Source organism: Pungitius pungitius, chromosome 8, assembly GCF_949316345.1.
Source record: "Pungitius pungitius chromosome 8, fPunPun2.1, whole genome shotgun sequence".
Taxonomy (NCBI): Eukaryota; Metazoa; Chordata; class Actinopteri; order Perciformes; family Gasterosteidae; genus Pungitius; species Pungitius pungitius.
Window position 1 is genome coordinate 8,095,306 of NC_084907.1, and position 17,390 is coordinate 8,112,695.

The following is a 17,390-nucleotide window of genomic DNA, read 5'->3' on the forward strand; positions in this document are numbered from 1 at the left end:
CATAATAATAATGATGAAAAAAGGTAATTTGCTTGTTAGAAACAGTGTAAGCTACAGTATTCTTCATACAGTCCGTTTTAGTTGTTTTCTCCTTCAGCAAAAGCTTTGAAAGTAACAAATATGGTCAAAACGTAGTTCAGTGAATCAGGTTCTAAAACTAAACCTAATCCTTCATTCCATAATAATAATGATGAAAAAAGGTAATTTGCTTGATAGAAACAGTGTAAGCTAAAGCTTTCATCACACAGTCCGTTTTAGTTGTTTTCTCCTTCAGCAAAAGCTTTGAAAGTAACAAATATGGTCAAAACGTAGTTCAGTGAATCAGGTTCTAAAACTAAACCTAATCCTTCATTCCATAATAATAATGATGAAAAAAGGTAATTTGCTTGATAGAAACAGTGTAAGCTAAAGCTTTCATCACACAGTCCGTTTTAGTTGTTTTCTACTTCTGCAAAAGCTTTGAAAGTAACAAATATGGTCAAAACGTAGTTCAGTGAATCAGGTTCTAAAACTAAACCTAATCCTTCATTCCATAATGAAAATGATGAAAACAGGTCATTTGCTTGATAAAAAATGTGTAAGCTAAAGCTTTCATCACACCGTCCGTTTTAGTTGTTTTCTCCTTCTGCAAAAGCTTTGAAAGTAACAAATATGGTCAAAACGTAGTTGAGTGAATCAGGTTCTGAAACTAAACCTAATCCTTCATTCCATAATAATAATGATGAAAAAAGGTAATTTGCTTGTTAGAAACAGTGTAAGCTACAGTATTCTTCATACAGTCCGTTTTAGTTGTTTTCTCCTTCAGCAAAAGCTTTGAAAGTAACAAATATGGTCAAAACGTAGTTCAGTGAATCAGGTTCTAAAACTAAACCTAATCCTTCATTCCATAATAATAATGATGAAAAAAGGTAATTTGCTTGATAGAAACAGTGTAAGCTAAAGCTTTCATCACACAGTCCGTTTTAGTTGTTTTCTACTTCTGCAAAAGCTTTGAAAGTAACAATAATGATCAAAACGTAGTTGAGTGAATCAGGTTCTAAAACTAAACCTAATCCTTCATTCCATAAAGATAATGATGAAAAAAGTTAATTTGCTTGATAGAAACAGTGTAAGCTAAAGCTTTCATCACGCCAGTCCGTTGTAGTTGTTTTCTCCTTCTGCAAAAGCTTTGAAAGTAACAAATATGGTCAAAACGTAGTTGAGTGAATCAGGTTCTAAAACTAAAACTAATCCTTCATTCCATAAAGACAATGATGAAAAAAAAAGGTAATTTGCTTGATAGAAACAGTGTAAGCTACAGCATTCTTCATACAGTCCGTTTTAGTTGTTTTCTCCTTCGGCAAAAGCTTTGAAAGTAACAATAATGGTCAAAACGTAGTTGAGTGAATCAGGTTCTAAAACTAAACCTAATCCTTCATTCCATAATGAGAATGATGAAAACAGGTCATTTGCTTGATAAAAACAGTGTAAGCTAAAGCATTCATCACACAGTCCGTTTCAGTTGTTTTCTCCTTCGGCAAAAGCTGTGAAAGTAACAAAATGGTCAAAACGTAGTTCAGTGAATCAGGTTCTAAAACTAAACCTAATCCTTCATTCCATAATGAGAATGATGAAAACAGGTCATTTGCTTGATAAAAACAGTGTAAGCTAAAGCATTCATCACACAGTCCGTTTTAGTTGTTTTCTCCTTCGGCGAAAGCTTTGAAAGTAACAATAATGGTCAAAACGTAGTTGAGTGAATCAGGTTCTAAAACTAAACCTAATCCTTCATTCCATAATAATAATGATGAAAAAAGGTAATTTGCTTGTTAGAAACAGTGTAAGCTACAGTATTCTTCATACAGTCCGTTTTAGTTGTTTTCTCCTTCGGCAAAAGCTTTGAAAGTAACAAATATGGTCAAAACGTAGTTCAGTGAATCAGGTTCTAAAACTAAACCTAATCCTTCATTCGATAAAGATAATGATGAAAACAGGTCATTTGCTTGATAGAAACAGTGTAAGCTAAAGCTTTCATCACACCGTCCGTTTTAGTTGTTTTCTCCTTCTGCAAAAGCTTTGAAAGTAACAAATATGGTCAAAACGTAGTTCAGTGAATCAGGTTCTAAAACTAAACCTAATCCTTCATTCCATAAAGATAATGATGAAAACAGGTCATTTGCTTGATAGAAACAGTGTAAGCTAAAGCTTTCATCACAACGTCCGTTTTAGTTGTTTTCTCCTTCTGCAAAAGCTTTGAAAGTAACAAATATGGTCAAAACGTAGTTGAGTGAATCAGGTTCTAAAACTAAACCTAATCCTTCATTCCATAATAATAATGATGAAAAAAGGTAATTTGCTTGTTAGAAACAGTGTAAGCTACAGTATTCTTCATACAGTCCGTTTTAGTTGTTTTCTCCTTCTGCAAAAGCTTTGAAAGTAACAAATATGGTCAAAACGTAGTTGAGTGAATCAGGTTCTAAAACTAAACCTAATCCTTCATTCCATAATAATAATGATGAAAAAATGTAATTTGCTTGTTAGAAACAGTGTAAGCTACAGTATTCTTCATACAGTCCGTTTTAGTTGTTTTCTCCTTCAGCAAAAGCTTTGAAAGTAACAAATATGGTCAAAACGTAGTTCAGTGAATCAGGTTCTAAAACTAAACCTAATCCTTCATTCCATAATAATAATGATGAAAAAAGGTAATTTGCTTGATAGAAACAGTGTAAGCTAAAGCTTTCATCACACAGTCCGTTTTAGTTGTTTTCTACTTCTGCAAAAGCTTTGAAAGTAACAAATATGGTCAAAACGTAGTTCAGTGAATCAGCTTCTAAAACTAAACCTAATCCTTCATTCCATAATAATAATGATGAAAAAAGGTAATTTGCTTGTTAGAAACACTGTAAGCTACAATATTCTTCATACAGTCCGTTTTAGTTGTTTTCTCCTTCTGCAAAAGCTTTGAAAGTAACAAATATGGTCAAAACGTAGTTCAGTGAATCAGGTTCTAAAACTAAACCTAATCCTTCATTCCATAATGAAAATGATGAAAACAGGTCATTTGCTTGATAAAAACGGTGTAAGCTAAAGCATTCATCACACAGTCCGTTTTAGTTGTTTTCTCCTTCGGCGAAAGCTTTGAAAGTAACAATAATGGTCAAAACGTAGTTGAGTGAATCAGGTTCTAAAACTAAACCTAATCCTTCATTCCATAATGAAAATGATGAAAACAGGTCATTTGCTTGATAAAAACAGTGTAAGCTAAAGCATTCATCCCACAGTCCGTTTTAGTTGTTTTCTCCTTCTGCAAAAGCTTTGAAAGTAACAAATATGGTCAAAACGTAGTTCAGTGAATCAGGTTCTAAAACTAAACCTAATCCTTCATTCCATAATAATAATGATGAAAAAAGGTAATTTGCTTGATAGAAACAGTGTAAGCTAAAGCTTTCATCACACCGTCCGTTTTAGTTGTTTTCTCCTTCTGCAAAAGCTTTGAAAGTAACAAATATGGTCAAAACGTAGTTGAGTGAATCAGGTTCTGAAACTAAACCTAATCCTTCATTCCATAATAATAATGATGAAAAAAGGTAATTTGCTTGTTAGAAACAGTGTAAGCTACAGTATTCTTCATACAGTCCGTTTTAGTTGTTTTCTCCTTCAGCAAAAGCTTTGAAAGTAACAAATATGGTCAAAACGTAGTTCAGTGAATCAGGTTCTAAAACTAAACCTAATCCTTCATTCCATAATAATAATGATGAAAAAAGGTAATTTGCTTGATAGAAACAGTGTAAGCTAAAGCTTTCATCACACAGTCCGTTTTAGTTGTTTTCTACTTCTGCAAAAGCTTTGAAAGTAACAATAATGATCAAAACGTAGTTGAGTGAATCAGGTTCTAAAACTAAACCTAATCCTTCATTCCATAAAGATAATGATGAAAAAAGTTAATTTGCTTGATAGAAACAGTGTAAGCTAAAGCTTTCATCACGCCAGTCCGTTGTAGTTGTTTTCTCCTTCTGCAAAAGCTTTGAAAGTAACAAATATGGTCAAAACGTAGTTGAGTGAATCAGGTTCTAAAACTAAAACTAATCCTTCATTCCATAAAGACAATGATGAAAAAAAAAGGTAATTTGCTTGATAGAAACAGTGTAAGCTACAGCATTCTTCATACAGTCCGTTTTAGTTGTTTTCTCCTTCGGCAAAAGCTTTGAAAGTAACAATAATGGTCAAAACGTAGTTGAGTGAATCAGGTTCTAAAACTAAACCTAATCCTTCATTCCATAATGAGAATGATGAAAACAGGTCATTTGCTTGATAAAAACAGTGTAAGCTAAAGCATTCATCACACAGTCCGTTTCAGTTGTTTTCTCCTTCGGCAAAAGCTGTGAAAGTAACAAAATGGTCAAAACGTAGTTCAGTGAATCAGGTTCTAAAACTAAACCTAATCCTTCATTCCATAATGAGAATGATGAAAACAGGTCATTTGCTTGATAAAAACAGTGTAAGCTAAAGCATTCATCACACAGTCCGTTTTAGTTGTTTTCTCCTTCGGCGAAAGCTTTGAAAGTAACAATAATGGTCAAAACGTAGTTGAGTGAATCAGGTTCTAAAACTAAACCTAATCCTTCATTCCATAATAATAATGATGAAAAAAGGTAATTTGCTTGTTAGAAACAGTGTAAGCTACAGTATTCTTCATACAGTCCGTTTTAGTTGTTTTCTCCTTCGGCAAAAGCTTTGAAAGTAACAAATATGGTCAAAACGTAGTTCAGTGAATCAGGTTCTAAAACTAAACCTAATCCTTCATTCGATAAAGATAATGATGAAAACAGGTCATTTGCTTGATAGAAACAGTGTAAGCTAAAGCTTTCATCACACCGTCCGTTTTAGTTGTTTTCTCCTTCTGCAAAAGCTTTGAAAGTAACAAATATGGTCAAAACGTAGTTCAGTGAATCAGGTTCTAAAACTAAACCTAATCCTTCATTCCATAAAGATAATGATGAAAACAGGTCATTTGCTTGATAGAAACAGTGTAAGCTAAAGCTTTCATCACAACGTCCGTTTTAGTTGTTTTCTCCTTCTGCAAAAGCTTTGAAAGTAACAAATATGGTCAAAACGTAGTTCAGTGAATCAGGTTCTAAAACTAAACCTAATCCTTCATTCCATAATAATAATGATGAAAAAAGGTAATTTGCTTGTTAGAAACAGTGTAAGCTACAGTATTCTTCATACAGTCCGTTTTAGTTGTTTTCTCCTTCAGCAAAAGCTTTGAAAGTAACAAATATGGTCAAAACGTAGTTCAGTGAATCAGGTTATAAAACTAAACCTAATCCTTCATTCCATAATAATAATGATGAAAAAAGGTAATTTGCTTGATAGAAACAGTGTAAGCTAAAGCTTTCATCACACAGTCCGTTTTAGTTGTTTTCTACTTCTGCAAAAGCTTTGAAAGTAACAAATATGGTCAAAACGTAGTTCAGTGAATCAGCTTCTAAAACTAAACCTAATCCTTCATTCCATAATAATAATGATGAAAAAAGGTAATTTGCTTGTTAGAAACAGTGTAAGCTACAATATTCTTCATACAGTCCGTTTTAGTTGTTTTCTCCTTCTGCAAAAGCTTTGAAAGTAACAAATATGGTCAAAACGTAGTTCAGTGAATCAGGTTCTAAAACTAAACCTAATCCTTCATTCCATAATGAAAATGATGAAAACAGGTCATTTGCTTGATAAAAACGGTGTAAGCTAAAGCATTCATCACACAGTCCGTTTTAGTTGTTTTCTCCTTCGGCGAAAGCTTTGAAAGTAACAATAATGGTCAAAACGTAGTTGAGTGAATCAGGTTCTAAAACTAAACCTAATCCTTCATTCCATAATGAAAATGATGAAAACAGGTCATTTGCTTGATAAAAACAGTGTAAGCTAAAGCATTCATCACACAGTCCGTTTCAGTTGTTTTCTCCTTCGGCAAAAGCTGTGAAAGTAACAAAATGGTCAAAACGTAGTTCAGTGAATCAGGTTCTAAAACTAAACCTAATCCTTCATTCCATAATGAGAATGATGAAAACAGGTCATTTGCTTGATAAAAACAGTGTAAGCTAAAGCATTCATCACACAGTCCGTTTTAGTTGTTTTCTCCTTCGGCGAAAGCTTTGAAAGTAACAATAATGGTCAAAACGTAGTTGAGTGAATCAGGTTCTAAAACTAAACCTAATCCTTCATTCCATAATAATAATGATGAAAAAAGGTAATTTGCTTGTTAGAAACAGTGTAAGCTACAGTATTCTTCATACAGTCCGTTTTAGTTGTTTTCTCCTTCGGCAAAAGCTTTGAAAGTAACAAATATGGTCAAAACGTAGTTCAGTGAATCAGGTTCTAAAACTAAACCTAATCCTTCATTCGATAAAGATAATGATGAAAACAGGTCATTTGCTTGATAGAAACAGTGTAAGCTAAAGCTTTCATCACACCGTCCGTTTTAGTTGTTTTCTCCTTCTGCAAAAGCTTTGAAAGTAACAAATATGGTCAAAACGTAGTTCAGTGAATCAGGTTCTAAAACTAAACCTAATCCTTCATTCCATAAAGATAATGATGAAAACAGGTCATTTGCTTGATAGAAACAGTGTAAGCTAAAGCTTTCATCACACCGTCCGTTTTAGTTGTTTTCTCCTTCTGCAAAAGCTTTGAAAGTAACAAATATGGTCAAAACGTAGTTGAGTGAATCAGGTTCTAAAACTAAACCTAATCCTTCATTCCATAATAATAATGATGAAAAAAGGTAATTTGCTTGTTAGAAACAGTGTAAGCTACAGTATTCTTCATACAGTCCGTTTTAGTTGTTTTCTCCTTCTGCAAAAGCTTTGAAAGTAACAAATATGGTCAAAACGTAGTTCAGTGAATCAGGTTCTAAAACTAAACCTAATCCTTCATTCCATAATGAAAATGATGAAAACAGGTCATTTGCTTGATAAAAACGGTGTAAGCTAAAGCATTCATCACACAGTCCGTTTTAGTTGTTTTCTCCTTCGGCGAAAGCTTTGAAAGTAACAATAATGGTCAAAACGTAGTTGAGTGAATCAGGTTCTAAAACTAAACCTAATCCTTCATTCCATAATGAAAATGATGAAAACAGGTCATTTGCTTGATAAAAACAGTGTAAGCTAAAGCATTCATCACACAGTTCGTTTCAGTTGTTTTCTCCTTCGGCAAAAGCTGTGAAAGTAACAAAATGGTCAAAACGTAGTTCAGTGAATCAGGTTCTAAAACTAAACCTAATCCTTCATTCCATAATGAGAATGATGAAAACAGGTCATTTGCTTGATAAAAACAGTGTAAGCTAAAGCATTCATCACACAGTCCGTTTTAGTTGTTTTCTCCTTCGGCGAAAGCTTTGAAAGTAACAATAATGGTCAAAACGTAGTTGAGTGAATCAGGTTCTAAAACTAAACCTAATCCTTCATTCCATAATAATAATGATGAAAAAAGGTAATTTGCTTGTTAGAAACAGTGTAAGCTACAGTATTCTTCATACAGTCCGTTTTAGTTGTTTTCTCCTTCGGCAAAAGCTTTGAAAGTAACAAATATGGTCAAAACGTAGTTCAGTGAATCAGGTTCTAAAACTAAACCTAATCCTTCATTCGATAAAGATAATGATGAAAACAGGTCATTTGCTTGATAGAAACAGTGTAAGCTAAAGCTTTCATCACACCGTCCGTTTTAGTTGTTTTCTCCTTCTGCAAAAGCTTTGAAAGTAACAAATATGGTCAAAACGTAGTTCAGTGAATCAGGTTCTAAAACTAAACCTAATCCTTCATTCCATAAAGATAATGATGAAAACAGGTCATTTGCTTGATAGAAACAGTGTAAGCTAAAGCTTTCATCACACCGTCCGTTTTAGTTGTTTTCTCCTTCTGCAAAAGCTTTGAAAGTAACAAATATGGTCAAAACGTAGTTGAGTGAATCAGGTTCTAAAACTAAACCTAATCCTTCATTCCATAATAATAATGATGAAAAAAGGTAATTTGCTTGTTAGAAACAGTGTAAGCTACAGTATTCTTCATACAGTCCGTTTTAGTTGTTTTCTCCTTCTGCAAAAGCTTTGAAAGTAACAAATATGGTCAAAACGTAGTTGAGTGAATCAGGTTCTAAAACTAAACCTAATCCTTCATTCCATAATAATAATGATGAAAAAATGTAATTTGCTTGTTAGAAACAGTGTAAGCTACAGTATTCTTCATACAGTCCGTTTTAGTTGTTTTCTCCTTCAGCAAAAGCTTTGAAAGTAACAAATATGGTCAAAACGTAGTTCAGTGAATCAGGTTCTAAAACTAAACCTAATCCTTCATTCCATAATAATAATGATGAAAAAAGGTAATTTGCTTGATAGAAACAGTGTAAGCTAAAGCTTTCATCACACAGTCCGTTTTAGTTGTTTTCTACTTCTGCAAAAGCTTTGAAAGTAACAAATATGGTCAAAACGTAGTTCAGTGAATCAGCTTCTAAAACTAAACCTAATCCTTCATTCCATAATAATAATGATGAAAAAAGGTAATTTGCTTGTTAGAAACACTGTAAGCTACAATATTCTTCATACAGTCCGTTTTAGTTGTTTTCTCCTTCTGCAAAAGCTTTGAAAGTAACAAATATGGTCAAAACGTAGTTCAGTGAATCAGGTTCTAAAACTAAACCTAATCCTTCATTCCATAATGAAAATGATGAAAACAGGTCATTTGCTTGATAAAAACGGTGTAAGCTAAAGCATTCATCACACAGTCCGTTTTAGTTGTTTTCTCCTTCGGCGAAAGCTTTGAAAGTAACAAATATGGTCAAAACGTAGTTCAGTGAATCAGGTTCTAAAACTAAACCTAATCCTTCATTCCATAATAATAATGATGAAAAAAGGTAATTTGCTTGATAGAAACAGTGTAAGCTAAAGCTTTCATCACACCGTCCGTTTTAGTTGTTTTCTCCTTCTGCAAAAGCTTTGAAAGTAACAAATATGGTCAAAACGTAGTTGAGTGAATCAGGTTCTGAAACTAAACCTAATCCTTCATTCCATAATAATAATGATGAAAAAAGGTAATTTGCTTGTTAGAAACAGTGTAAGCTACAGTATTCTTCATACAGTCCGTTTTAGTTGTTTTCTCCTTCAGCAAAAGCTTTGAAAGTAACAAATATGGTCAAAACGTAGTTCAGTGAATCAGGTTCTAAAACTAAACCTAATCCTTCATTCCATAATAATAATGATGAAAAAAGGTAATTTGCTTGATAGAAACAGTGTAAGCTAAAGCTTTCATCACACAGTCCGTTTTAGTTGTTTTCTCCTTCAGCAAAAGCTTTGAAAGTAACAAATATGGTCAAAACGTAGTTCAGTGAATCAGGTTCTAAAACTAAACCTAATCCTTCATTCCATAATAATAATGATGAAAAAAGGTAATTTGCTTGATAGAAACAGTGTAAGCTAAAGCTTTCATCACACAGTCCGTTTTAGTTGTTTTCTACTTCTGCAAAAGCTTTGAAAGTAACAAATATGGTCAAAACGTAGTTCAGTGAATCAGGTTCTAAAACTAAACCTAATCCTTCATTCCATAATGAAAATGATGAAAACAGGTCATTTGCTTGATAAAAAATGTGTAAGCTAAAGCTTTCATCACACCGTCCGTTTTAGTTGTTTTCTCCTTCTGCAAAAGCTTTGAAAGTAACAAATATGGTCAAAACGTAGTTGAGTGAATCAGGTTCTGAAACTAAACCTAATCCTTCATTCCATAATAATAATGATGAAAAAAGGTAATTTGCTTGTTAGAAACAGTGTAAGCTACAGTATTCTTCATACAGTCCGTTTTAGTTGTTTTCTCCTTCAGCAAAAGCTTTGAAAGTAACAAATATGGTCAAAACGTAGTTCAGTGAATCAGGTTCTAAAACTAAACCTAATCCTTCATTCCATAATAATAATGATGAAAAAAGGTAATTTGCTTGATAGAAACAGTGTAAGCTAAAGCTTTCATCACACAGTCCGTTTTAGTTGTTTTCTACTTCTGCAAAAGCTTTGAAAGTAACAATAATGATCAAAACGTAGTTGAGTGAATCAGGTTCTAAAACTAAACCTAATCCTTCATTCCATAAAGATAATGATGAAAAAAGTTAATTTGCTTGATAGAAACAGTGTAAGCTAAAGCTTTCATCACGCCAGTCCGTTGTAGTTGTTTTCTCCTTCTGCAAAAGCTTTGAAAGTAACAAATATGGTCAAAACGTAGTTGAGTGAATCAGGTTCTAAAACTAAAACTAATCCTTCATTCCATAAAGACAATGATGAAAAAAAAAGGTAATTTGCTTGATAGAAACAGTGTAAGCTACAGCATTCTTCATACAGTCCGTTTTAGTTGTTTTCTCCTTCGGCAAAAGCTTTGAAAGTAACAATAATGGTCAAAACGTAGTTGAGTGAATCAGGTTCTAAAACTAAACCTAATCCTTCATTCCATAATGAGAATGATGAAAACAGGTCATTTGCTTGATAAAAACAGTGTAAGCTAAAGCATTCATCACACAGTCCGTTTCAGTTGTTTTCTCCTTCGGCAAAAGCTGTGAAAGTAACAAAATGGTCAAAACGTAGTTCAGTGAATCAGGTTCTAAAACTAAACCTAATCCTTCATTCCATAATGAGAATGATGAAAACAGGTCATTTGCTTGATAAAAACAGTGTAAGCTAAAGCATTCATCACACAGTCCGTTTTAGTTGTTTTCTCCTTCGGCGAAAGCTTTGAAAGTAACAATAATGGTCAAAACGTAGTTGAGTGAATCAGGTTCTAAAACTAAACCTAATCCTTCATTCCATAATAATAATGATGAAAAAAGGTAATTTGCTTGTTAGAAACAGTGTAAGCTACAGTATTCTTCATACAGTCCGTTTTAGTTGTTTTCTCCTTCGGCAAAAGCTTTGAAAGTAACAAATATGGTCAAAACGTAGTTCAGTGAATCAGGTTCTAAAACTAAACCTAATCCTTCATTCGATAAAGATAATGATGAAAACAGGTCATTTGCTTGATAGAAACAGTGTAAGCTAAAGCTTTCATCACACCGTCCGTTTTAGTTGTTTTCTCCTTCTGCAAAAGCTTTGAAAGTAACAAATATGGTCAAAACGTAGTTCAGTGAATCAGGTTCTAAAACTAAACCTAATCCTTCATTCCATAAAGATAATGATGAAAACAGGTCATTTGCTTGATAGAAACAGTGTAAGCTAAAGCTTTCATCACAACGTCCGTTTTAGTTGTTTTCTCCTTCTGCAAAAGCTTTGAAAGTAACAAATATGGTCAAAACGTAGTTGAGTGAATCAGGTTCTAAAACTAAACCTAATCCTTCATTCCATAATAATAATGATGAAAAAAGGTAATTTGCTTGTTAGAAACAGTGTAAGCTACAGTATTCTTCATACAGTCCGTTTTAGTTGTTTTCTCCTTCAGCAAAAGCTTTGAAAGTAACAAATATGGTCAAAACGTAGTTCAGTGAATCAGGTTATAAAACTAAACCTAATCCTTCATTCCATAATAATAATGATGAAAAAAGGTAATTTGCTTGATAGAAACAGTGTAAGCTAAAGCTTTCATCACACAGTCCGTTTTAGTTGTTTTCTACTTCTGCAAAAGCTTTGAAAGTAACAAATATGGTCAAAACGTAGTTCAGTGAATCAGCTTCTAAAACTAAACCTAATCCTTCATTCCATAATAATAATGATGAAAAAAGGTAATTTGCTTGTTAGAAACAGTGTAAGCTACAATATTCTTCATACAGTCCGTTTTAGTTGTTTTCTCCTTCTGCAAAAGCTTTGAAAGTAACAAATATGGTCAAAACGTAGTTCAGTGAATCAGGTTCTAAAACTAAACCTAATCCTTCATTCCATAATGAAAATGATGAAAACAGGTCATTTGCTTGATAAAAACGGTGTAAGCTAAAGCATTCATCACACAGTCCGTTTTAGTTGTTTTCTCCTTCGGCGAAAGCTTTGAAAGTAACAATAATGGTCAAAACGTAGTTGAGTGAATCAGGTTCTAAAACTAAACCTAATCCTTCATTCCATAATGAAAATGATGAAAACAGGTCATTTGCTTGATAAAAACAGTGTAAGCTAAAGCATTCATCACACAGTCCGTTTCAGTTGTTTTCTCCTTCGGCAAAAGCTGTGAAAGTAACAAAATGGTCAAAACGTAGTTCAGTGAATCAGGTTCTAAAACTAAACCTAATCCTTCATTCCATAATGAGAATGATGAAAACAGGTCATTTGCTTGATAAAAACAGTGTAAGCTAAAGCATTCATCACACAGTCCGTTTTAGTTGTTTTCTCCTTCGGCGAAAGCTTTGAAAGTAACAATAATGGTCAAAACGTAGTTGAGTGAATCAGGTTCTAAAACTAAACCTAATCCTTCATTCCATAATAATAATGATGAAAAAAGGTAATTTGCTTGTTAGAAACAGTGTAAGCTACAGTATTCTTCATACAGTCCGTTTTAGTTGTTTTCTCCTTCGGCAAAAGCTTTGAAAGTAACAAATATGGTCAAAACGTAGTTCAGTGAATCAGGTTCTAAAACTAAACCTAATCCTTCATTCGATAAAGATAATGATGAAAACAGGTCATTTGCTTGATAGAAACAGTGTAAGCTAAAGCTTTCATCACACCGTCCGTTTTAGTTGTTTTCTCCTTCTGCAAAAGCTTTGAAAGTAACAAATATGGTCAAAACGTAGTTCAGTGAATCAGGTTCTAAAACTAAACCTAATCCTTCATTCCATAAAGATAATGATGAAAACAGGTCATTTGCTTGATAGAAACAGTGTAAGCTAAAGCTTTCATCACACCGTCCGTTTTAGTTGTTTTCTCCTTCTGCAAAAGCTTTGAAAGTAACAAATATGGTCAAAACGTAGTTGAGTGAATCAGGTTCTAAAACTAAACCTAATCCTTCATTCCATAATAATAATGATGAAAAAAGGTAATTTGCTTGTTAGAAACAGTGTAAGCTACAGTATTCTTCATACAGTCCGTTTTAGTTGTTTTCTCCTTCTGCAAAAGCTTTGAAAGTAACAAATATGGTCAAAACGTAGTTGAGTGAATCAGGTTCTAAAACTAAACCTAATCCTTCATTCCATAATAATAATGATGAAAAAATGTAATTTGCTTGTTAGAAACAGTGTAAGCTACAGTATTCTTCATACAGTCCGTTTTAGTTGTTTTCTCCTTCAGCAAAAGCTTTGAAAGTAACAAATATGGTCAAAACGTAGTTCAGTGAATCAGGTTCTAAAACTAAACCTAATCCTTCATTCCATAATAATAATGATGAAAAAAGGTAATTTGCTTGATAGAAACAGTGTAAGCTAAAGCTTTCATCACACAGTCCGTTTTAGTTGTTTTCTACTTCTGCAAAAGCTTTGAAAGTAACAAATATGGTCAAAACGTAGTTCAGTGAATCAGCTTCTAAAACTAAACCTAATCCTTCATTCCATAATAATAATGATGAAAAAAGGTAATTTGCTTGTTAGAAACACTGTAAGCTACAATATTCTTCATACAGTCCGTTTTAGTTGTTTTCTCCTTCTGCAAAAGCTTTGAAAGTAACAAATATGGTCAAAACGTAGTTCAGTGAATCAGGTTCTAAAACTAAACCTAATCCTTCATTCCATAATGAAAATGATGAAAACAGGTCATTTGCTTGATAAAAACGGTGTAAGCTAAAGCATTCATCACACAGTCCGTTTTAGTTGTTTTCTCCTTCGGCGAAAGCTTTGAAAGTAACAATAATGGTCAAAACGTAGTTGAGTGAATCAGGTTCTAAAACTAAACCTAATCCTTCATTCCATAATGAAAATGATGAAAACAGGTCATTTGCTTGATAAAAACAGTGTAAGCTAAAGCATTCATCCCACAGTCCGTTTTAGTTGTTTTCTCCTTCTGCAAAAGCTTTGAAAGTAACAAATATGGTCAAAACGTAGTTCAGTGAATCAGGTTCTAAAACTAAACCTAATCCTTCATTCCATAATAATAATGATGAAAAAAGGTAATTTGCTTGATAGAAACAGTGTAAGCTAAAGCTTTCATCACACCGTCCGTTTTAGTTGTTTTCTCCTTCTGCAAAAGCTTTGAAAGTAACAAATATGGTCAAAACGTAGTTGAGTGAATCAGGTTCTGAAACTAAACCTAATCCTTCATTCCATAATAATAATGATGAAAAAAGGTAATTTGCTTGTTAGAAACAGTGTAAGCTACAGTATTCTTCATACAGTCCGTTTTAGTTGTTTTCTCCTTCAGCAAAAGCTTTGAAAGTAACAAATATGGTCAAAACGTAGTTCAGTGAATCAGGTTCTAAAACTAAACCTAATCCTTCATTCCATAATAATAATGATGAAAAAAGGTAATTTGCTTGATAGAAACAGTGTAAGCTAAAGCTTTCATCACACAGTCCGTTTTAGTTGTTTTCTCCTTCAGCAAAAGCTTTGAAAGTAACAAATATGGTCAAAACGTAGTTCAGTGAATCAGGTTCTAAAACTAAACCTAATCCTTCATTCCATAATAATAATGATGAAAAAAGGTAATTTGCTTGATAGAAACAGTGTAAGCTAAAGCTTTCATCACACAGTCCGTTTTAGTTGTTTTCTACTTCTGCAAAAGCTTTGAAAGTAACAAATATGGTCAAAACGTAGTTCAGTGAATCAGGTTCTAAAACTAAACCTAATCCTTCATTCCATAATGAAAATGATGAAAACAGGTCATTTGCTTGATAAAAAATGTGTAAGCTAAAGCTTTCATCACACCGTCCGTTTTAGTTGTTTTCTCCTTCTGCAAAAGCTTTGAAAGTAACAAATATGGTCAAAACGTAGTTGAGTGAATCAGGTTCTGAAACTAAACCTAATCCTTCATTCCATAATAATAATGATGAAAAAAGGTAATTTGCTTGTTAGAAACAGTGTAAGCTACAGTATTCTTCATACAGTCCGTTTTAGTTGTTTTCTCCTTCAGCAAAAGCTTTGAAAGTAACAAATATGGTCAAAACGTAGTTCAGTGAATCAGGTTCTAAAACTAAACCTAATCCTTCATTCCATAATAATAATGATGAAAAAAGGTAATTTGCTTGATAGAAACAGTGTAAGCTAAAGCTTTCATCACACAGTCCGTTTTAGTTGTTTTCTACTTCTGCAAAAGCTTTGAAAGTAACAAATATGGTCAAAACGTAGTTGAGTGAATCAGGTTCTAAAACTAAACCTAATCCTTCATTCCATAAAGATAATGATGAAAACAGGTCATTTGCTTGATAGAAACAGTGTAAGCTAAAGCATTCATCACACAGTCCGTTTTAGTTGTTTTCTCCTTCTGCAAAAGCTTTGAAAGTAACAAATATGGTCAAAACGTAGTTGAGTGAATCAGGTTCTAAAACTAAACCTAATCCTTCATTCCATAATAATAATGATGAAAAAAGGTAATTTGCTTGTTAGAAACAGTGTAAGCTACAGTATTCTTCATACAGTCCGTTTTAGTTGTTTTCTCCTTCGGCAAAAGCTTTGAAAGTAACAAATATGGTCAAAACGTAGTTCAGTGAATCAGGTTCTAAAACTAAACCTAATCCTTCATTCGATAAAGATAATGATGAAAACAGGTCATTTGCTTGATAGAAACAGTGTAAGCTAAAGCTTTCATCACACCGTCCGTTTTAGTTGTTTTCTCCTTCTGCAAAAGCTTTGAAAGTAACAAATATGGTCAAAACGTAGTTCAGTGAATCAGGTTCTAAAACTAAACCTAATCCTTCATTCCATAAAGATAATGATGAAAACAGGTCATTTGCTTGATAGAAACAGTGTAAGCTAAAGCTTTCATCACAACGTCCGTTTTAGTTGTTTTCTCCTTCTGCAAAAGCTTTGAAAGTAACAAATATGGTCAAAACGTAGTTGAGTGAATCAGGTTCTAAAACTAAACCTAATCCTTCATTCCATAATAATAATGATGAAAAAAGGTAATTTGCTTGTTAGAAACAGTGTAAGCTACAGTATTCTTCATACAGTCCGTTTTAGTTGTTTTCTCCTTCAGCAAAAGCTTTGAAAGTAACAAATATGGTCAAAACGTAGTTCAGTGAATCAGGTTATAAAACTAAACCTAATCCTTCATTCCATAATAATAATGATGAAAAAAGGTAATTTGCTTGATAGAAACAGTGTAAGCTAAAGCTTTCATCACACAGTCCGTTTTAGTTGTTTTCTACTTCTGCAAAAGCTTTGAAAGTAACAAATATGGTCAAAACGTAGTTCAGTGAATCAGCTTCTAAAACTAAACCTAATCCTTCATTCCATAATAATAATGATGAAAAAAGGTAATTTGCTTGTTAGAAACAGTGTAAGCTACAATATTCTTCATACAGTCCGTTTTAGTTGTTTTCTCCTTCTGCAAAAGCTTTGAAAGTAACAAATATGGTCAAAACGTAGTTCAGTGAATCAGGTTCTAAAACTAAACCTAATCCTTCATTCCATAATGAAAATGATGAAAACAGGTCATTTGCTTGATAAAAACGGTGTAAGCTAAAGCATTCATCACACAGTCCGTTTTAGTTGTTTTCTCCTTCGGCGAAAGCTTTGAAAGTAACAATAATGGTCAAAACGTAGTTGAGTGAATCAGGTTCTAAAACTAAACCTAATCCTTCATTCCATAATGAAAATGATGAAAACAGGTCATTTGCTTGATAAAAACAGTGTAAGCTAAAGCATTCATCACACAGTCCGTTTCAGTTGTTTTCTCCTTCGGCAAAAGCTGTGAAAGTAACAAAATGGTCAAAACGTAGTTCAGTGAATCAGGTTCTAAAACTAAACCTAATCCTTCATTCCATAATGAGAATGATGAAAACAGGTCATTTGCTTGATAAAAACAGTGTAAGCTAAAGCATTCATCACACAGTCCGTTTTAGTTGTTTTCTCCTTCGGCGAAAGCTTTGAAAGTAACAATAATGGTCAAAACGTAGTTGAGTGAATCAGGTTCTAAAACTAAACCTAATCCTTCATTCCATAATAATAATGATGAAAAAAGGTAATTTGCTTGTTAGAAACAGTGTAAGCTACAGTATTCTTCATACAGTCCGTTTTAGTTGTTTTCTCCTTCGGCAAAAGCTTTGAAAGTAACAAATATGGTCAAAACGTAGTTCAGTGAATCAGGTTCTAAAACTAAACCTAATCCTTCATTCGATAAAGATAATGATGAAAACAGGTCATTTGCTTGATAGAAACAGTGTAAGCTAAAGCTTTCATCACACCGTCCGTTTTAGTTGTTTTCTCCTTCTGCAAAAGCTTTGAAAGTAACAAATATGGTCAAAACGTAGTTCAGTGAATCAGGTTCTAAAACTAAACCTAATCCTTCATTCCATAAAGATAATGATGAAAACAGGTCATTTGCTTGATAG